The 22688-nt window shown below is 38.6% G+C and overlaps 1 long non-coding RNA gene across 1 annotated transcript; it reads right to left on the reverse strand.

Moving 5' to 3' along the window:
• Positions 1 to 6358: 6358 nt before the first annotated feature.
• Positions 6359 to 10294, reverse strand: LOC141545166 (uncharacterized). The gene is made up of 4 exons (XR_012482915.1): positions 10236 to 10294; positions 9026 to 9082; positions 7728 to 7846; positions 6359 to 7394 (listed from the first exon to the last, which is right to left on the reverse strand). It is a non-coding gene; the product is annotated as an uncharacterized LOC141545166 (long non-coding RNA).
• Between the last annotated feature and the right edge of the window lie 12394 nt (positions 10295 to 22688).

Consider the following 22688-nt stretch of genomic DNA (forward strand, 5'->3'; position numbering starts at 1 on the left):
ATTAGCTAATATGTCTAAGCCTGCTAAATCTTTGAAAGAGTAGGAAAGAGAATGAACAAATTTGATGTAATACAAAGGGACTAAAAGAGTACAAATAACATCCCATTCATTAGAGTAGAATCCATGGACTTATTTAAATGGGATCTAGCTCAGTATAAGGAAGCTGCATCTAAGTAGAGTAGAAGAGGAAAGGGGATAGCTAAAAAGAATGGGGAGCTTCAAAAAGATGAAGATACTAAGAAAAAGTTCCTCTCCTTGATATTTTGCATAGATCTGACCACACAGCACTCAATTATAAAGGGACATTATAAAGACATCCAGGGAATCACACATCTAAACCCGGGACTTTGGATGGATGCCTCAGTATGTTCCCTGCATGCGGGTGCTTGGGAAACTTCAGCCTTGCCAATACAAATTTGGCATCTCACCCAGAGAAAGCCTTGCAGGCAGCAGCCCAACATTACTCATTCATTTTAAGCAAAAAGTTTACACAGGTTTCCAGATGCATATAGGAAACAGAAAGGCAAATATCTTGCTAAGGCATTGCAAATGATGGGTGGAAATGAGGTCTCTGATCTAGCTCCCCTCCTCATCCCACCATCCCACACCTCAAGAAAGCCCACAAGTACAGTAAAACATTGGCACTCACTACAATTTCCAGGATCTCATGTTTGTATTGGAAGCTTCATCTTCCCTAAATCCTCAACTAAGAGAGATGTAAACAAAAAGGGATGACCTCACTCATGCTTGGAAAAAGAAATTGATCCAAAGTGGAGCATGGTAGTCCTTCCACAGAATCAGGCTTCGAAGGGACCACTTCAGACCTGAAGTAAAGAATGCTACCCCACTTCTCCAACTGAAAACTAAAAGGAAATTGAACAGGTGAATGGAATAACCCAAGTTGGATTGTCTTGTTTCTTAAGAAAATCTGCAGATCTTTCGTGTTCTGTGGCTTTTTTGATTTATCTTTACTAGAGAGCTAGGGACAGATCCAGGAAAAACTGGAGAGTTAGCAGTTTGTGTTTTTCATCCCCAAACTTCTCGATGGTACTTCTTTAATCACCCTCTTTCCATACAGCTTGCCCACTAAACACAGAAATTGGTTGAAGTCTGTGGCTAAGGAGAGGGTAGTATGAGCTAGTTCAACTCCATCTACATGTAAGATTGATGTAAAAGTTAAACTATTATTATGACATGCCCCTGGGGAAATGGGTAAGTATATAGAAGAAAAGGAATAAGACCAATCTTTTCTCTACATAACAATTGCCTCACTTCACGAATAGATCTTCAACTGAATAAGAACTTGCAGCACAAAATTGTCACCTGCAGGCTAGATTTCAGGTAATAAACCTAGAGGGGAAAAAAACTGGAGTTCCTTCTTATTCCTAGTCTCCCACCTCTAGATAGTCAAATTCCATCCTCTTAGGATGGGAGGGAAGATAATGGGGAAAAGAAAATTGGACCAGAGCAATAAATGGATTATGCATTGTAATATAATTAAGGCAATTGTAGTTTAGTGAAAAGACCACTCTTGTGCCATTTCTAGGACAAACACCCTTTTCCCTATGGGCATGTCAAAATAACCATAGTAACTGCAACTTTGCAGTTCAGTTGTTTTTTCAGTTCTGTCCCATTTGGGATTTCCTTGGCAGAGATACTGGGGTGGTTTTTTCCTTCTCCAGTTCATTTTACAGTTGAGGAACTGAAGCAAATGGGGTTAAGTGACTTGTTCAGGGTCATACAGCTAGTATCAGGTTGGATTTGAATTCAGGAGGATGAGTCCTGCCCTAACAACAATAACGACTGGCATTTTTATAAAGCTTTATGGATTACAAAGCTTTGTCTATATTAAATCATTTTGTTTGTATCAATATCTTGTGAAATAAAAACTATTGTATTTTCTTCCTTTTACAAATAAGATCACTGAAGTTGAAAGAGATTACTTGACTTGCTGCTGAATGAACAAGTGAGGCAGCATTATTCAAGTTCAGTTCTCTTCCCATTATGCTTTGTTAATCTCTGTAGTTCATTTTCTTCTTCAGTAAAATGAGTTTAGTTCTAGAAATCTATTGTACTTTTCTTTCTTCCTATGAGCTGACTTGGAATACAAGAAGTTGAAAAGGGTTCATTATGTTCAATGCTCTCCGTTTTAAATGATGATGGTAAGACTGAATGAGATGAGGTGAGATCTTTCAAGACAGTTGTGAAAATCGAATAAGGCTTCATCTACTTCAGAGTTGGAGTAGGCCTGAAGGACTTTGAGGATTGAGTCAAGGGCATATTTGAGTCCCCTTCCTGCTATACTCCCATGACATCATTTTCTCCCTATTTTGATCAAATATGGGCAACTATGTACTTATTGGCCAAGTTCAATTTCTTGGGTAGTTCCCGAATTTTAGAATGTGAGACCCTCAGCCAATGAGGATTAGGGTCAGTAGTGAGAGGGGGTATTTACATTAGGGATTAAAGTGTTAACCCTGCCCACAGGAAGTGTTTTCTCCTTTCTGATGAAAGATAGGAAAGGGGGAACCCCGTTGGTCTGTGCAAAGATAGAAAGATAGTCCCATGAGGTGCAATGTCCCCTGTAAATGAATATACAGGCCCGAAAACCTAGATTGATAAAAAGGTTTATTGTAGGGATTTTAGAAGTAAAGTTTAGTTAGTAATGTTGAGGGTAGAGATAGAAGAGCACCGGATTAGGTCCGGTGGGCAGAAACCCTTGGCATAAGGATTCCATACTTAGGACTTCTGCAAAAGCATGGTGTCTAGTGTTGCCCTTTTATAATGGGGGGTCTTGGTGATATTGAAGGTAGGTGGAGTCCCAAGCTCCTGGTGGGCTTTTCAGATAAGGAATCTTAAAGGGACCTCAACCCCCTTCACTTCAACTTTGTCTACTGGACTGGTGGGCCGCCCTTCTCCCCGGAAAGTATAATAAACTTTGTTTTGCTTCTGGAGATCTCTCCAGCTTTTTTTATTAAATGGTGACCCCTCACCACTTCTGAACCACACAAGACCAAAATGGGAATATCACTTTCTCAAAATCATACATGATGGTAGAATTTAGCTAGAAGATCTGAATATCAATTATGGATCAATCATCAAGTGAAGGAGTTTGAGCCTTAGCCCCAGTAATATGGTCACTTTCTCTACTTGCTTTCTTATTGGACTTTACTGGAACAAAAGGAACCTTTACCTTTACTTTTTCTATGCATACCTTAATCTAATCACTGGGACTTTTCTGAGATTATCCAAACATGTGCAAAATCTCCTCCTAGATCATCCAATTTTCGGGCTCTGCCCAGTTCTCCTGTTTTGTTTTTTACTTGCTTTTCCCTTCTATGTAAATCCTTGCCTTATTCTGCTAGGTTGTCTTTCTCCTTCAGAGAATATGGCCCCATGCCATTAAATAAGTGTCCAGGCTTGATGTGGATATGGTTCAAGCCTGAATTCTTTCAAAGATGGCAGGACAGTTCACACCAGGTTTGGTCTACCCTAACACAAGTTCAAAGTATCATATCATAGATTTGAAACTAGAAAAACTTTAAGGTTTATGATTCCACATGTGAGGAAACTGAGACCTAGAGAAGTGAATGAAGTAACTGCCCCAAGCTTATAAAGTAAATAGAGCAGTGGACTTTCAGGAATCAGGAAGAAATAAGGTTATGAAATGCCTTAGACACTTCCTACCTGTGTAACTGAGCAAATCATTTAGATTCTCTCAAGTTTAACCAAAGAGAATAATAATAGTTAATGGGATTATTGTGAGGATCAAATATGTAATGAGTTTATAAACTTTAAAGTGCTATATTAATGCTAGTTGTTCTTTGTTGCTGTTACTGTTGAGCCAGAGGATGCAAAACCAGATTCTTATACTACACAATTCTGTTTAAGGGCCTGTTGTGCACCCAAGCCTATATTAGTGCTTTGCGGGTGGCAAAAATGGAATCAAGCTCCAAGGCATTTATAATTAAACTGGGAGAGAAAAACCAAAATCACAGGATCGTAGTGCTTAGTGGGGAATTGAGTGGCCAATCCCCTCATTTTTCAGACAGAATGGTTAAATTACTTTGTAACTCAGGGTCACATAGCTGGGAAGTGTCTGAGTCGGGATTTGAACTCATAATTTACTGCTACAAGTCTAGTATTCTATCTCTTCTACCAATATAAAATGATGCAATGGCATGCAAAACCTTACAAATCAATATAGTAGAGAAATTTGATAGGAATTTCGAAGATGGAATCCGTTTGAGCTGGAATTGGGGTAAGACGTAGAGATAATAGTGAGCTATGTAAAACATAGAAGCTAGATGGCATGATGGAGAGATAGGTAGATAAAGCATTTTTAAGTGCTTATATAAGTGCTACATATACAAATACAAGCAAGCAATACAGCACTCACCCTGTAAGAGTGAATACAACAGATTAAGGCAACACATAAAGAAGAGCTGAAAATGGGTCAGGAAAGGCAAAAACTTGAGAGAAGAAGAAAGAGTAAAGGACCTAGAGTAAAGGCAAACTTGGCAAAATCCATTAGATTGCAAGCTCTTTGAGGGGAGGGGCTTGCCTTTTTCCTCTTTTTGCATCATTAGTTCTTAGCACAGAACTTGGCACATAGTAAACTTTAATAAATGTTTAATGCTCTGATAGGGAAGTGGTACTTGAGCTGGATCTTGAAAGAGGAATAGAAAGTAAATTAATGGAGGGGTAGATTGAAGATATTTCAGGGAATTAAGACATTTCAAGCAGAAAGAGCAGCAGAAGCAGACCCCCAGTTGCACTTGGGCTGTGGGAAGGATATGACTAGAGTTATTAATGTTATAATCCATTTATTATGCTTATAGGAGGAACAAGAGCTCAATAAAGACAAAGTCTCATAGAATCTCTGATTCTAAAACTCTGTGTGTGTCTCTCTTTTCTTTTTATTTTTAACTATTTTTTAAATTAATTTTTATAATTATAACATTTTCTTTGACAGTACATATGCATAGGTAATTTTTTTTTTTTTACAACATTATCCCTTGTACTCCCTTCTGTTCCGAGTTTTTCCCCTCCTTCCCTCCACCCCCTCCCCTAGATGGCAGGCATTCCATACATATTAAATATCTTATTGTATATCCTAGGTACAATATATATGTGCAGAACCGAATTTTGTTGTTGTTGTTGTTGCAAAGGAAGGATTGTATTTGCAAGGTAAAAATAATCTGGGAAGAGAAACAAACCAAAACAAAACAAAACAAAAAACCAATGCTCTCAGTTTACACTCATTTCCCAGTGTTCCTTTTCTGGGTGTAGCTGATTCTGTCCATCATTGATCAATTGGAATTGGATTAGCTCTTCTCTGTGTTGAAGATATCCTCTTCCATCAGAATACATCCTCATACAGTATCATTGTTGAAGTGTATAATGATCCCCTGGTTCTACTCGTTTCACTCAGCATCAGTTGATGTAAGTCTCTCCAAGCCTCTCTGTATTCCTCCAGTTGGTCATTTCTTACAGAACAATAATATTCCATAACATTCATATACCATAATTTACCCAACCATTCTCCAGTTGATGGACATCCATTCATTTTCCAGTTTCTAACCACTACAAAAAGGGCTGCCACAAACATTTTGGCACATACAGGTGCCTTTCCCTTCTTTAGTATTTCCTTGTGATATAAGCCCAGTAGTAGCACTGCTGGATCAAAGGGTATGCACAGTTTGATGACTTTTTGGGCATAATTCCAGATTGCTCTCCAGAATGGTTGGATTCTTTCACAACTCCACCAACAATGCATCAGTGTCCCAGTTTTCCCACAGCCCTTCCAACATTCATCGTTATTAGTTCCTGTCATCTTAGCCAATCTGACAGGTGTATAATGATATCTCAGAGTTGTCTTAATTTGCATTTCTCTGATCAATAGTGATTTGGAACATTCTTTCATATGAGTGGAAATAGTTTTAATTTCATCATCTGAAAATTGTCTATTCATATCCTTTAACCATTTATCAATTGGAGAATGGCTTGATTTCTTATCAAAGTCAATTCTCTGTATATTTTGGAGATGAGGCCTTTATCAGAACCTTTAACTGTAAAAATGTTTTCCCAATTTGTTACTTCCCTTCTAATCTTGTTTGCATTAGTTTTGTTTGTGCAGAAACTTTTTAATTTGGTGTAATCAAAATTTTCTATTTTGTGATCAATAATGATCTCTAGTTCTCCCTTGGACACAAACTCCTTCCTCCTCCACAAGTCCCAGAGGTAAACCATCCCATGTTCCTCCAATTTATTTATGATTTCGTTCTTTATGCCTAAATCTTGGACCCATTTTGATTTAATCTTAGTATGTGGTGTTAAATGTGGGTCCATGCCTAGTTTCTGCCATACTAATTTCCAGTTTTCCCAGCAGTTTTTGTCAAATAATGAATTCTTCTCCCAAGATTTGGGATCTTTGGGTTTATCAAACATTAGATTGCTATTTTTATTCACTATCTTGCCCTGTGAACCTAACCTATGCCAATGATCAACTAGTCTATTTCTTAGCCAATACCAAATGGTTTTGGTGACTGTTGCTTTATAATACAGTTCTAGATCAGGTACAGCTAGACCACCTTCATTTAAATTTTTTTCAATTCTTCCCTTGAAATTCTCGACCTTTTGTTCTTCCCTATGAATTCTGTTGTTATTTTTTCTAGGTGTGTGTCTCTCTCTGTCTCTGTCTCTGTCTCTGTCTCTCTCTAGGAGACTAAGGAATAAATCTGTAAGACTGGAGTCATGAGTGGGGCTTCTGCTCTGGTCTCCTTAAGGACATAGGGCCATTGCTGGTGTGACTCAGCACTTCCTGATATATCAGCAGGATTCAAGAGAAAGCTCACAGCAGAGAGGTGGAGCCATTTCACAACTTTCCAGCCCAACCAGAGTTCATCTTATTTATTGACTTCCCATGTCTGATCTTGAACCCACCTCAGTCCCATCTTGCCTCAGGCACATAGACTCACTGAGACCAGTCTGAAAAAACTGTGTTCTCTGTGCTGAAATGCATGTGCTTGAGCTGGCAACTAGAACTCCAGTCTAAACCTAGTATTCCTAATGCCAGTCTAAAGTCTTAACAATCTAACAGACTATTTAGAGTAATATTCCCTCTTGCCAATAGAACTAGGATATTTAGAGTCAAATCATGGAGTTTTCAAAGTATTAAGTTTATACATTAAAGACCTATGAAAAGTGTGAAAAACCTTTTCCCCTATGCATATTGTAATGAGCCAATGATTCTTCTAGTCTTAGGGAATGGCATGAAGCTCAAAGATGTAGGAAATGCCCAGAATCATACAATGTCAGAGAGAATGTCTGGAAGCAGGTCTTTCTGACTTCATCCTTGGAAGTGGTACCCACACTGATGAGCCATCACAACACTGAAATATTAAAGGATTCCATATGTTTGCCCCTTATTTTAAAAACTATTCAAAGCACTTTCACATCTACTATTCAATTTGTCCCCCCCTCAATCTTATGAGCCACATAGAACAGGTGGCATTTAAAAGATACTTTAAAATACAGGCACAGTACTTATCCCCCCTAATGAACGTTCTAGAAATGTTTGTCAGTTCTCAGAAAAAGAAGTGGTTACTAGGAACTAGTATGTGTTCATTAAGAACAAACCATCTCAGACTAATATTATTTTAAAACTAAATGCCTAGGATTTGTCTGGATTTTAGCAAGGAATTTGATACAATCTCTCATAATACCTTGTGGAAAAAGATGAGCAGATGTGGGCTGCATGATGGTGGGTAGTTGGGTAGCTTTTGAAAGAGCTGCTGACTGCCTGGATCCAGAGTGCGATGATTAATGGATTTCCACCTGGGGCCTAGAGAATGGTGCAGGGGAAGGGAAGAGGTTTCTGTTCAAGGAGAAGTTTCTCTAGAGAGCAGCCTTCTCTGTCTGAGGCCCTGTTCGGCTTAACGTTTTTATCAGCGACTTGGATGAAGGGATAAAAGGTATACTCATCAAAATCTGTGGTTGACACTAAGATTTAGGCATGGCTAATGCTCTTAATAACAGAATTAGGGTTCAGACAAATCTTGACAAGCTGAAATAGGGGGTTAAAATTAACAGGATGTAATGTATAAAATCCCCCTGTGGTTTAAAAAAGAAATAAAACATGTACAGGATAGAAGAAATGTGCCTAAAGTAGTGTATATGAAAAAGACTTAGAAGTTCTAATGAGCTATTCAATAAGTCTGTAGTATAATATGGCAGCCAAAAACATTAATGTGATTTCAGAGCGCATTCGTAAAAGTCATAGTGCTCAGAGACAGAAACACATAGTGTTTAATAAGTGCCTGTTGATTGAAAGAGCATACCCTATCTCTGGTACTGGATCCATTTGTGAGTGTGCCACATTTTAAAGGGGATATTGACAATCTGGAGGGTAGTAGAGGAGGGACACCCCAACAGTTAAGGGTCTTCAAATTCATCTGGTGTGGTTGAAGGAAATGTAAATATTTAATTTGCACAAGAGATTTTGACAAGAGACAATACTGATTCTTCATTTAAGTACCAAGTGGAGGAGGGATTAAATTTGTTCCACTTGGATTGACAAAGGCCATACCTAGAAACAATGAGAGTCAGCATGATTCTGTAATGAGCATTGACTTTGAAGTCTTCTGAATCAGAAGACATTGTTTTGAATTCTGGCTCCGTTGATTATGGACAAGTCACTTTATAAGTTTGGGCCTCAGTTTTTTCTTCTGTTCAGTGAAGGGATTACCTTACAATCTCTTCTGGCTGTAATTCTGTAATACTCTGTTATTTCAGAAAGCTTTCAATTCAACGTAAGGAAATATTTCCTAACAATTTGGCCAGTGCAAAAATGGAATGGACTTCTTTAGTAAGCAGGCAATGGATGGAGTGTTAGGAGTCAGGAAAAGCTGAGTTCAAATCCAGCCTTAGACACTTAACAGTTATGTTACTTTGAGCAAATCATTAAACCTGTTTGTCTCAGTTTCTTCAACTATACAGTTAGAATTATAATAATAATACCTACTTCTTAAGATTGTTTTGAGGATGAAATGTAATCATATTTGTAAAGTACAGCCAACTCCTAGGAGGAAAAAGAATGAAGTTCCTATTTTATAGAGGTCTTCAAAGAGATTTGTAGCCACTTATTGAAGATGTTGCATAGAATCTTCATGATTAAAGTCAAAGTTATACAAGATGACCTTTGTCCCAGTTCTTCACCTGTGAAAAGTAATCTGGACTAACTAAAATCAAATATCTGGTTTGGGAATAACTAGGACTAGAACCCTCTCACCCTGACTCCAGCTGCATGAGCTTTTTGCAAAAGCAATATTAAAATAAATAAATAAATAGAATAAAAAAATCTGAAAAGCCTGAAAATAAGTGATATATTAAAATCTAAACCAAATTATATTGGTATTGGCAGTCATGTCTTGAAAGTACATTAAATATATAAACAAAGAAGGCAAGCATTGGGTAGGTTGGATAATACAGAAAGAATGAGTTATGAGTTAGGAAAAATGGATATTCTTTCTTCAGTCAGTGAAGGTTTCTTTGGAGAACAAAAAATGTCCTAGGAATATGGACTTAAAGCTGAAAAAGACCTCAAAGGTTATCCAATCCTTATTATCTCATTTTATAGATAAGGACCTAAGATCCAGGCCACACACAGCAAGGAGTATAGCTGAGATTTTAACTCATCCCTTGATTTCAAAACCAGCATTTTTTCCACTGCCTCCCACTGAGTAATTTTTTTATGGTGAAGTGGATAGGTAAGTTTTAAGCAGAACAGAGTTCCAGGGAGGGAGAAGCACTCACTCCTTTGGACTTTGGTCCAAGAAAGCATCAGATGAATTTGTCTGAAAAAAGTTAAAAAGACAATGAGGGATTAAATGGGAAAGCATATTAAAAAAACAACAACAACAGAGAAAAACAAGTGGTCTAGGGCAGATATATCAAATACAGGACTGCATGGATTTCCCCCAGAAACAGAATAAAATATAATTGGAAAATATTTAACAAAATAAATAAAAAATAAAGTGCAATAAAATATAGATGTTACATTTTAAAACTGTCAATGCAACCCACAGGGGTCCTTATATATAGTTGAGTGGCCTTGTGTCTCTTTGAATTTGACATGTCTGGCCTAGATTTGAAGAATTGTGAACCTTGTCCTCTGAAATGACTGAAAAAGTGAATTGAGATCTAGTTCTTGGGAAAGTGAGGCAAAAGCTTACCTATCAGACAGCTCAACTTCCTAGAGACAAGTCCAGGTTCTGGTTGGAAGGGGATGAAGAGAAAGAGAAAGAGAACTGGAACAAAAGCAGCATTGTCTAGCAATGACCAGGAAGTGACCTGAAGGCCCTAGCTCCAATTATCCTTATTCTCCTCATCCCTTCCCACAAGTACAGTTCTTGGGAACCTGGACTCTGATCTACAAACTTTGTCCTCATCTTGGTCCAAACCAGATCTCCTGGTCATATCTCCCCCCCCTCAGTAATTGAGTAGTTCTAAAACAAACAAACAAACAAACAAACAAAAACTGGGGCAGAGCTGATTAGGACCTGACTAACAGGCAAAACTGTCTAGAAGTTAAAATAATAATTATACTAAACAAAATGAGGTGCCAAGAAAAAAATAATAGAGAGACATGTGGGAAGAGGGCTGGTAATTCTCAAAACTTACATCAGGAATGGGTTAAATAGGAAACAATACATCCATATATATACACACACATACACACATACATAGATACGTGTATGTGTGTATGTGTGTGTAAGATGAAGGGTATTATAGTCTCCAAAATCTGTAAAAAAAGAAGCAGGGAGGGAATAGGTTAAGGCAAGATGTATAGATTAAGGGGGAAATGGGACAAGGTGTGTAGATTAATGAGAAAAGAATAAAAAGGGAGGGAAAGGATGGCATAAGATAAGGATAAATGTATAAATTAATGGGAATGAGATAAATGGGGAAGGAAAGATTGGGGTAGAAGATAAGGGAGAATTCCATGGGTGGGGGGAATTTAAGTAATTGAAGGGCAAGTCAAGAAGTAGAACTAAAGCAGAAGAGTTAACAGGAATAGGAAATAAGAAATATATGGAAACACAATAAAAAGGATCTGGAGTAGTACCTATTAGGAAAAAAAAGTAGGTCTAGGAATCATTGACCTCAAAGTCAAACTTAAAGATTCAATCAAAAAAGAAAGCTCATATCTCAGTCATATTATTAATATTATTTTAGATGCATGTCTATATATGTGTAAATGTGTGTATATATGTATATATGCATATAGGTAGATATAAGTGTGTATATATATGTATATGGATAGGTTGTAGAGACAAATATATATGTATATATAAATAAAGTGTGTATATATAAATATATCTGTGCTTAACTGTAACCTGTTTTGGGCAGGTAAGGGAGGGAAAGAATAAAATAAAAAGTATACAGCAGAGAACAAAAGAATGACCTACAAGAAAGCAAATAAAAAATGGATAGCCATGAATATAATGTATTCTATTATTATATATGATTTCTTGAAATGGAAATTTATCATTTTGAATTCTCCCTGATGTTCTGTTAGACACATGACAATGTTTTGTTTTCCTTTTTTCTGTCTTTTTCTATTTGGTTTTTTATTTTGTATTTAGTATTAAATAAATACATTTTTTTTAAAGGGCAGTTAGATGGCACAGTGGATAATACATTGGCCTGAAGTCAGAAGGACCTGAGTTCAAATCCTTCCATTTTCTAGCTGTGTCATCCTGGGCAAATCATTTAACCCCCAATTACCTCACATACAAAAAACGAAAAAGAAAAACACCTTTAAAAAACTTAAGAACTCCAATCCAGTTATTCTCCAGTCATGATTCCAGAGCAATGATGATGAGGTATTCTAAGAAAGAGCAGATAGGATCCCAATACAAAACAAGACATTCATTTTCAGGAATTTTTTGTCTTCAATTGTACATAGGTGTTATATGTATTATCCCCATGTTTTTTATTTATTGTTATAATGACAAGAAACCTTTGATAATGAAAGAACAAGATGATATTGGTCACCATTTACATCCCTGGAGTTAGTACAAATCTATATATACACAGCTTAAATACTTTGGCCACATAATGATAAGATGGAACTCATTGGAAAAGACCCTATTATTGGGAAGGATTGAAGACAAAAGGAACAAGGGGAAGACAAAGGTTAAAATGGATAGATAGTGTCACAGAAGCAACAGACATGAGCTTGGACAGACTTCAAGAGATAGTGGAAGAGAGAAGGTCTTGTTGACCACGGAGTTACCACGGCTGAATGACTGGACAGCAGCATCCATATGTGTCCCTGCTTTACAGGTTGCTCAATAGTCCATGCAACCCCAGATTTCAGATTGTTTTTTGCCCAGCAAGAGACAGCTGAACTTTATTACTTACTTACAGGTGATGAAATTTTAACTTCTACATTCCAGTCAATGAGCCCATACGCCAGAGTTGCTGGGGGCTGTTTCGGCAGGCTTAGAGAAGACCAAAGACACATATGTTAATATTTCATGGCTCTAACTTGCACATCTAAAAAGTACTAATTAATCTCACTAGATACCAACTGGCATCCACAGTCAGTACAAATGAGGATCGCAGCTTCCTTGCAGAGACTGTGCCAATTTTTCTTGGATCCTGCAGTGATTTACGGTAACAGCTTCAATTTCATAAAGGGGCCAATAATTATCATTTGGAAGCCATTCTCCACTATCCCAATGAACTCTATGCACTGAAAGATAATTAATTAATTAATTGATCGATAGCTTCTCCAGCACAATTGAGCAGAGAGTCAAAAACAAAATTTGGGAATATATTTTCTTCAGCTTTGAATTGCTCAGTGCCTGATGCTACACTACAGCATATAGTTTAGCTGGATCTATATCAGTTGTCTCTGAGGAAGGTTAATGGCAGGTTTAGGATGGAAGGATGATAGATTCCTAGGCAAGAGTGAGGGCTGTTGTCTTACTCTTCCTCACAGGATCATCAAATTTATACCTGGAGATAACCTTGTGCTTCATCTAGCCCAGGAACAAGGAATTTTTTTTTTAATGCCAAAAGTTATTTGAATATTTATAACATTATTTTCAGGTCGTACAAAATCAACTTAAAAACTCAAGCAGTGGAAGGTTGTGTGAACCTAGCTTTCAGTACATCATCACCCAAGGTTGCCTTAGAAATGATTTCCATAGATATCCCACAATTGATCTAGCCCAACCTTTGATTTTTCAAATGAACAAACTGAGGTTCAGAGAAATAGTGACTTATCTAGCTTCTAAATAACATAGTCAATATTCAAGTTCAGATCTTCTGACTCTAAATTCAATACTTTCCCCTCTACTATTATTCTTTATGATATCTTCAGGGTTGTCCATGATGGAAAGTTTGTTTGGGTCAGATTCTGGAGAGCCTTCAATTTACAGAAATTATCATTTGCCTTTTTATTTGCCAAAAGAAAAATACCCCCCAGATTTCTTCAATTACAAGATTATAATTTGGTCCAGCTATCATTTGGGAAGACCAGGGATAAGAAATATCTATTTATCCTCTTGTCTGGAAGTCCACTAAGCCACTGATACTTGGTTTATGTCCACAAACGTTGACCAAGAAATTGCAAAATCCTTGTCAAAGTATTTCATAACCTGCCATTGTAAGACTTAATTGAGCCTTTTTGTATATTTTTTGTTATTCATCCAGCCCACAAAATAACTATTTGGGCAACTGGTTTTAGAAAACCTACAGTGAAGAGTATACAAGGAAGCAAACAACTCCCCATCCTATGCCTTCTCCCTAACTTCCAGAGGCCAGCATAGTTCTAATCCATTCCTTCTCCTTCACCCTCCAAGTTGGCTTCCCAAAAAGCACAGAGTACCCTGCTCTCCACCATTACATCAATCAACAAATGTTTGTTAAGACTGCCAGATACCAGGCACTGTAGGAAGCACTGGGGATACAAGGACAAAAAGAGGAATGCTCCCTGCTCTAAAAAAGGGTTACATTTATCATGAGAAACAACTTATACACATACAAGTACAATGTAGATAGAATATAGGAGCTGGCCTTTCGTTCCACTGATACTCAGAACTCTCAGAGGAAACACTTTATTGCAAAATAGGTGGGCTCCTTCTCAGGAAGTTGCACCAAGAGTTGTGATGTACCCAGGGCCACACAGCCAGCACTCAGCACTAGTCATCTTCCTGGTTCTGGGGCTGGTTTTCGAATGCTGGCTGCCACTTTTTATTGTTGGGCCATTTCAGTCATGTTTGTCTCTTTATGACCCCAGTGGGAGTTTTCTTGGCAGAGATACTGCAATAGTTTACCATTTCTTTCCCAGCTCATTTTACTGATGAGGAAACTGAGGCAGGCAGGGTGAAGTGACTTGCTCAGGGTCACACAGCTGGGAAATGTCTGAGGCCAGACGTAAACTCGGGAAGATGGTTCTTTCTGACTCTGGATCTGACACTCAGTACACTCTGTCACTGTCCGGAGAGGGCTTAGGAACCTGAGAGGGGGGAAAGGACTTCTGCAGGCAAGACTTCTCCAAGGAATGGAGACAGCTGCAAGTGGAAGAGGAAGAAGGCCATTTTGACTTGACCAAGTCTGCAAAGGGAGGTTGGAGCCCTCCTTGCTTGTGCCCCTCAGGCTGCATTATTGCCTTTTGGTTTGGGGCAGTAAAGGCCAGTTCAGCTGAGGGGCCAGTGGTGTGCATAGGAGGACTTCTCCCTCTCAAGCTCTTCCTGCTGGCAGCCAGAAACACTACGCTTGGGAGTGATGGATGATTCGGGGCCAGGCCAGGGAGCCAGAATGGTCAGAAAAGACAGAAGGCCAGAGAACACCCCAGGAAATAAATACGTATAAGTGTCTTGGGGTCACCCCATCTTAGCCAGGGACGAAATCAGTTAATGCTCTTTAAGACTTATTTTCTGCATTTGCAAAATGGGAATAAGTATCTTAGACGCTTATAAGGAGGAAAGAACCTTGTAAATCTTAAAGGTCCATAAAAATATCATTGTTCTTTACCTGATAATATGCACCATGGATGTGGTACCATGTAATGAAATGGGGGCAGGACTAGGAGTCAGAAGAAGTGGATGTGAGGGCACCTCCTGCAGCGGGGCCACATGACATTAAAGAGGCCTATAAGATGCACAGGTTTGAGTTGATAAGCTGTTGGCTCTCCCCTCTAAAATCCCAGAATTGTAACTGGCTAAAGCTGAAGAGCTGGAACCCACACCGGGAATGGGAGGGGGGAAAGTGACTTTTGGACAGCTTGTGCTCTCCTTCCTGACTTTCTTCTCTGGGCATTCTCACCAGCAGTGTGACCTATTTCCTAAGTGCTGACTCTGCACTGGCTCTCTGATTGATTGTCCTCCTCCCTAGGACTTGGCTGGAACCAGCCCTTTCTCTAGGGAGGACTCCTGAGTCATGCAGTATTAACTTCAGAACAAATGCTCTCCTCTGGGGATCTCAGAGCCTCCTATAGGCCTCTTACCATCCCTGCTCACAGATTTTGAAGAGGCTGATGTGGGCCCTACTGCCTTCTGCCACCGGCAGATCCCCTGTCCTACATAATCTTACTCGGGTGGGGAGAATCAAGGCCAGATGCAGGAATTCTGAACTAATGGGGTCTCAGAAAGTCATAGGGCATATGGAAAAAAAAACAACCCAAGGTTGGAGATTGTATGGGATCTTCAAGCCAGGATCCCCCCAAAAGGAACAGTGCCCCAAGGTGTCTCAGAGACAGCATATCCAGACCAGGCCATCGTCCCAAACCCACAGGCTACTCATTACCCAAGTGCCTTCCACCTCTCCAAACTCTATCAAAAATGGCCACCTCACGGAAGGAATACAGGCAGAAATGGCACTCAGCCCATAGCAGGACATGGATCTGTGCCCTTCCGCACCTCTTCTTTGGTTCCTCCATATCCCCTATATCCTGACTCCTGGCTGCCCAGTTCTCTCCTTTGTGGCTGCTCTTAGACCAGAAAGTGTCCCCATCTCTGCACCTTTCCCTTTCTTCTCCACCAAAATTACTCCTCCCTATTTCACAGTCCTCTGGCCATGGGCTAGGTGAGAGTGCATGCTAATGGATTCATGAAATGATGAATTTTTATTTGTTTGTTTGTTTTACCAACTATGGCTTCATCAGGATTGGGATCTAGCAGAGCAGCAGCTCTTCAGATTCTGGGTCTAGAGCTGGAAGTTATGGGACATTAATTCCAGCCCTCTCCTTTTACTGAGGAAATTGAGGCACAGAGAAGTTCAACAGTTGGCTAAGATCACACACTAGGAAGAAAATCAGGACTTGAACTTAGATTTTTCTGACTTCTAATCTAACCTTCTGTTTCCTATCCTCATGCTGCCTCCTCTTTACAACCTCATCCTTACCTCACAATTTTAGTGTTGCCTAGGAAAACTGAGGTTCAGGGATTTGGTTTTGGTCACATAGCTACTATGAGACAGAGATAAGTCACAAGTCTTCCTGACTCTTAGACCATCATCTACTACTCCAGACTGCTAATGTCTTAGCTAATTAATCTTATATAAAATGAAACACACAAGTTCCAAAAAGGAGTAATCTAATTAGTAGTGATTTGGAACATTTAAAAAAATTGCATAACTATATATAGCCTGGATTTCTTGCCTTGAGAACTACCTGATTATATCCTTAGATTATTCATCAGTTGGGAAATATCCTTATTCTTATAAATTTTGATCTATGCAGTCTGATTTACTACCTCACACTTGGCAGAGTAATAAAGATGACAAAAATGGAAAATGATAAATGTTGGAAGAGCTGTGTTGGACTTGTAATTGGGTTCAACCATTGTCAAAAGCAATATGGCATTACTCACGAAAAGTTCCCAATTAGCACATACTCTTTGGCCCAACTATACTACTGTTACATTGCTACCTAAAAGAGATTGAAAAAAAAGGAAAAGATCCTATACATACAAAAATATTTATAGCAACTCTTTTTTATGGGGGAACAAAAAACCCCAAAACCAATAGGATATGCCTCAATTGGAAAAAGACTGAAAAAGATGTGGTATGTTAATTTGATGGAATACTGTTGTACTGAAAGAAATGAGATAGGTGATGTCAAAAAATCATGAAAAGACTTATGTGAACTGATGCAGAACAAAATAAGCAGAGGCAGAAGAACCATTTATACTATAACATCAATGTTATAAAAATGGACAATGGAGAAGACTTTTAAAAAATGATGAACATTAAAATGAACTGAACCAGGAGCACAATTTATATGATAACCATGACCCTGTAAAAACAAATAATCTTTTTTTTCTTTTTTATTAATTTTATAATTATAACTTTTTTTTTTTTTTTGACAGTACATATGCATGGGTAATTTTTTACAACATTATCCCTTGCACTCACTTCTGTTCCGACTTTTCCCCTCCTTCCCTCCACCCCCTCCTCTAGATGGCAGGCATTCCCATACATGTTAAATATGTTATAGTATATCCTAGATACAATATATGTGTGCAGAGACGAATTTCTTGTTGCACAGGAAGAATTGGATTCACATTGTTGGTGGAACTGTGAAAATATTCAGTCATTCTGGAGAGCAATGTGGAACTATGCTCAAAAAGTTATCAAACTGTGAATACCCTTTGATCCAGTAGTGTTTCTACTGGGTTTGTATCCCAAAGAAATACTAAAGAGAGGAAAGGGACCTGTATGTGCCAAAATGTTTGTGGCAGCCCTTTTTGTAGTGGCCAGAAACTGGAAGATGAATGGATGTCCATCAGTTGGAGAATGGTCGGGTAAATTATGGTATATGAAGGTTATGGAATATTATTGCTCTGTAAGAAATGATCAGCAGGAGGAATATAGAGAGGCTTGGAGAGACTTAAATCAACTGATGCTGAGTGAAATGAGCAGAACCAGGAGATTAATATATGATGATCAATTCTGATGGATGTGGCCATTTTCAACAATGAGATGAAGCAAATCAATTCCAATAGAGCAGTATCCAACTGAACCAGCTACACCCAGAGAAAGAACTCTGGGAGATGACTATGAAACACTACAGAGAATTCCCAATCCCTCTGAATGAGATAAGGTGAGATCTTTCAAGACAGTTGTGAAAATTGACTAAGGATTCATCTACTTCAGAGTTTGAGTAGGCCTGAAGGACTCCGAAGATGGAGTCAAGGGCATAATTGCATTCCCCTCCCATGATATCATCTCCTCCCTATTTCAGCCAAATATGGGCAACTCTGTACTTATTGGTCAAGTTCAATTTCGTGGGTAGATCTCGAGTTTAGAATGTAAGACTTTCAGCCAATGAGGATGAGGGTCAGTGGTGGGAGGGGATGTTTTGCATTAGGGATTAAAAGTGCTGTCCTGCCCACAGGAGGCGCTTCCTCTCTTCCATTGTCTGCTCCAAAGGTGGGACAACCTTCTCTAGAGAATGAACTTTGCTTTTCTCTACAGCTTTCTCCAGCTTTTTTTTTTTTTATTAAATGGTGACCCCTCACCATTTCTGTATCACACACCTCTATTTTTGTCCGCCTGCATTTTAAATTTCCTTCACAGGCTAATTGTATATACTGTTTCAAAAGTCTGATTCTTCTGTTGCAGTAAAATAACTGTATGGACATATTGTATTTAACATATACTTTAACATGTAACATGTATTGGTTAACCTGCCATGGGGGAAGGAGGGGAAATTTTGGAACAAAAGGTTTTGCAATTGTTAATGCTGAATTGTTAATGAATTGTTAATGGGTAATAACCCATGCATATATCTTGTAAATAAAAAGCTATTTAAAAAAAAAAAAAAAAATCAACTAGAAACTATGCCCAAAAGGATATAAAACATTCCCTTTGACCCAGCAATGTCATTACTGGGTCTGTATCCCATGGAAATATAAAGGAGGGAAAAGGAACCATATGTGCAAAAGTTTTTTTGTGGTAGCAAAAACTTGGAAAATGAGCAGATGCCCATCATTTGGGGAGTGGCTGAACAAGTTGTGGTACATGAAGGTGATGTAATATTGTTCTATTAAAAAATGATGAATGATTTTAGAAAGGCCTGAGAAGATTTACATGAGCTGAAGCTGAGGGAAACAAGCAGAACCAGGAATACATTGTACACAATAGCAGCAAAAATGTGATCAGCTATGAAAAATTTGGTTCTTCTCAGTGGTTAGTGATCCAAAGCAATCCCAATAGACTTTGGACAGAAAATGCCGTCTGCATCCAGAAAAAGAACGAAGGAGACTGAATGTACATCAATACATGCTATATTCACTTTTTTTTTTTAATCTCTCCCATGGTTTTTCCTGTTAGCTCTGATTTTTCTCTCCCAACATAATTCGTAAAACAATATTTAAAAAAAATAAACTTAAAAAAAAAAAGACTACAAAAAATAAACCAACCAGAGAACTTTATATTTGATCCTTGAGGTATTAAGGAGCTATTGGAGTTTTCTGAACTGGGGGAAAGGTCAGATTTGGTGGAAAGAGTAGGAAGAGACTTGAAGCAAGGAAAGCAGAGTATAGAAATAGTCCTAGGCATGAGGCAATAAGGGCTTGCCAGCATGGAGGCAGTCTCAGAAAAAAGAAGCAGATATAAATAAGAGATATTACAAAGATGGATTTAACAAGATCCATGAGTCAATTCGATACATAAATATGTTCCCTCTCTTATTCATGCATTGCCAGAAGACAGCAGAGTTTCTGTGGTTGCTAACATTAAACTCTCATTTGAAGTGGTTTATCCAGGCCACCCTAGGTGGGTAAATGGGTGGGGACCTCCCTCATCCCCATTGTGTAGGGAACCAAACCTCAGGGCTAGCCTGGGTGCTGGAGCCAATCTGCAGCTGGTCTAGCCTATCCAGGGAGATCTCTGAACTTCAGATTGCTCTATCAGCTATATCAGGCCACTTCAACTCATCTGCTGATAACCATAATCAGCTCTTTAAAAGGGGGTGGGAAAAAAAGTTCCTCTCCTCTCAGCATTTTCATAAGCTCCCATTATCCCCCTGGCCCAATTCTTCCAAATTGGCCTATGTTATATTGGAAAGAGCCAGTTAGCTTCTAGAAGACTGTAATTCATGGGACATCCACAAAATATCCATAATGTAAGAGTTTGAGGAAAGGAAGGGAGACAGAGTAAGAAACAAGAGTTTCACAGAAGTTAAGTAGACCAGTATGTGGGGAAAAGGGGGAGGTAAAGAGAGAAGTGTTCTGACTCACAATTAGATTTTAGAGCTGGGAGGGAACCTTTTGAGATAATCTAGTCCAATTCCTTTTTATAGATAAAGAAAATAAGCGAGGTCCTCAATCTATCCTGGACTGTTAAGACACCCTTTATGTGCCTGACTCAATGCTAGGTCCTGGGGATAGAGCCAAAAAAAAAGAACATTATTATACATTGAAGTATATGCCAGGGCCTTTGCTAAGCACTGGAGATAAAAAAGACTAGACTAAAACAATCTTTGTTCTCAAGAAACTTGGCTTTCTAGTGGAGAAAAGAATTTGATATATGTGTAAAATATATGAATTTTAAAATATGTAAATACAAAATAATAGTGAGTTATAATAATAATTGTCCACAGCTATTTCTTAGAAGAACCTATACAAAATCCCAGCTCTTCTAACTCTCAGTCCCTCCAGTGCTCTTAATTACTACACCACCCTGGGTCTGGGGCTGCCCAATCTATTTTTTCTCCAAGTCTTTACCTCTCTCCTCTTTCCTTTCCATTACAAAAGCAACAAACAAATCTTAGATGAGCTAAGGTATTCTGTGTCCAGTGGATACAAAGAGAAACATAAGACTGAGATACTCCTTAAGGAGTATATTGGGGAAAAACAAGATTAATTTAATTCTCACAATTAGAGAAACTAGATGAGACAGAATAGTGTCATGTGCTTTTAGGAGGGCTTGAGAGAAGAGAAATTGCAGAAATAGAAGGTAAGAGAAAATTTCCAAGGGAGTTGGAGCTTGCCCTGGTCTTGATTATGGGAGAGGAAGGATAATTTCTGTCATCTTCCCAGCTCCCCAGTCTCATCCCTCAGCTGCAAACAACCCCCCCCTCCAGATTTTAAAGGAACAACACCCTGTGTCCCTGGCAACTAGATTAGTAGTCTCTCCTTCCTGCATCAGCCTTGTATCTATAAGGTTACAGGGGAGACTTGTGTTTCCAGCCATATGTCACGTTACGCTTTCATTAAGACTCTCCTGGAGGCCAAGCCATTAAGGATGCTTTGAGAGCTGGTTGAAGGAAGGCTGCTCAGTGCAGGCCATGATGTTTCTGAAAACCCACGTTGTGCCCGCCCTTGCATAAAAGGGCTCCCAAGGCCCTGAGGCACTCAGGGGGCTCTCCTGGGGGGGCAGGGAGAGGGACTCAGACCTAAGTTGACAGATTGACAGATCTGTGAGTTTAGCAATCAAACAACCACCATTTATTTAGTGCCTCCCATGTATCAGAGGTAATAATAACAGCAGCAACATTTATATAGGGTCTCCTAAGGGCCAGGAACTGTGCTAAACATCTTACAGATATTATCCTCTCAACAACCTATTATTATACCCATTTTAGAGATGAGGAGACTGAAGCAGACAGAGATTGAGTAATTTGCTCAAACTAGTAAGTGTCTAAAGACAAATTTAAACTTAGAATTTCCTGATTCCAAGCATGCTATGGGAGATAGAAAGTCAGAGTTCAGGGAGAAGTGACTATAAGAATATTATCTTGATTGGAGTAGAGAATTCCTCTGAGAATATAAAGGACTAAAGAGGTAAAATTTAATTGCACAAGACTTTGAATTTTTTTTTAAACATTTAAGACTTTTTTAAAAATACTATTTTCCCTAATTACATGTGAATTCATTTTTTAAGATTCATTTTTCTGAAATTTGGGGGAATCCAAAATTTCTCCCTCTCATTTACTTCCCCCTTCCTTGATATGGATAGCAACTTGATATAGGTTATATATATGTGCAATTATATAAAACATGTTTCCATTTTAGTCATGTAGTAAAAAAGAAACAGACCAAAAGGGGGAAAAAAAAAGCACTGAAAAAAATAGTGAACAAATTTATGCTTTGATCTGCATTCAGCCTCCTTCAGTTCTTTTTCTAGGTGTGGATGGCATTTTTCAAAATGAAGGATTTTGAGTGTTAAAAAAGAGAAATTAAGTAATAGGGAGTTACTGAGGGTTCCAGAATCAGAGTGATAGGATTGAACAAGATGAGGTGAGATCTTTCAAGACAGTTGTGAAAATTGAATAAGGCTTCATCTACTTCAGAATTGTAGTAGGCCTGAAAGTCTTTGAGCATTGATTCAAAGGCATACTTAAGTCCCTTTCCTGCTATACTCCCATGACATCATTTTCTCCCTATTTCGATCAAATATGGGCAACTATGTACTTATTGGCCAAGTTCAATTTCTTGGGTAGTTCCCTCAGCCAATGAGGATGAGGATTAGTGGTGGAAGGGATATTTGCATTAGGGATTTAAGTGTCAAACCTGCCCTGAAAGGTACCTTCTCCCCTCATTGCCTGCTGGACAGGTGGGCTGCCCAATCTTGCAAGAACATACAATAAACTTTTGTTTTGCTCTTAGAGATCTCTCCAGCTTTTTAAAAAAATGGTGACCCCCTCACTATTCTGAGCCACACAGGAT

Source organism: Sminthopsis crassicaudata, chromosome 5, assembly GCF_048593235.1.
Source record: "Sminthopsis crassicaudata isolate SCR6 chromosome 5, ASM4859323v1, whole genome shotgun sequence".
Lineage (NCBI taxonomy): Eukaryota > Metazoa > Chordata > Mammalia > Dasyuromorphia > Dasyuridae > Sminthopsis > Sminthopsis crassicaudata.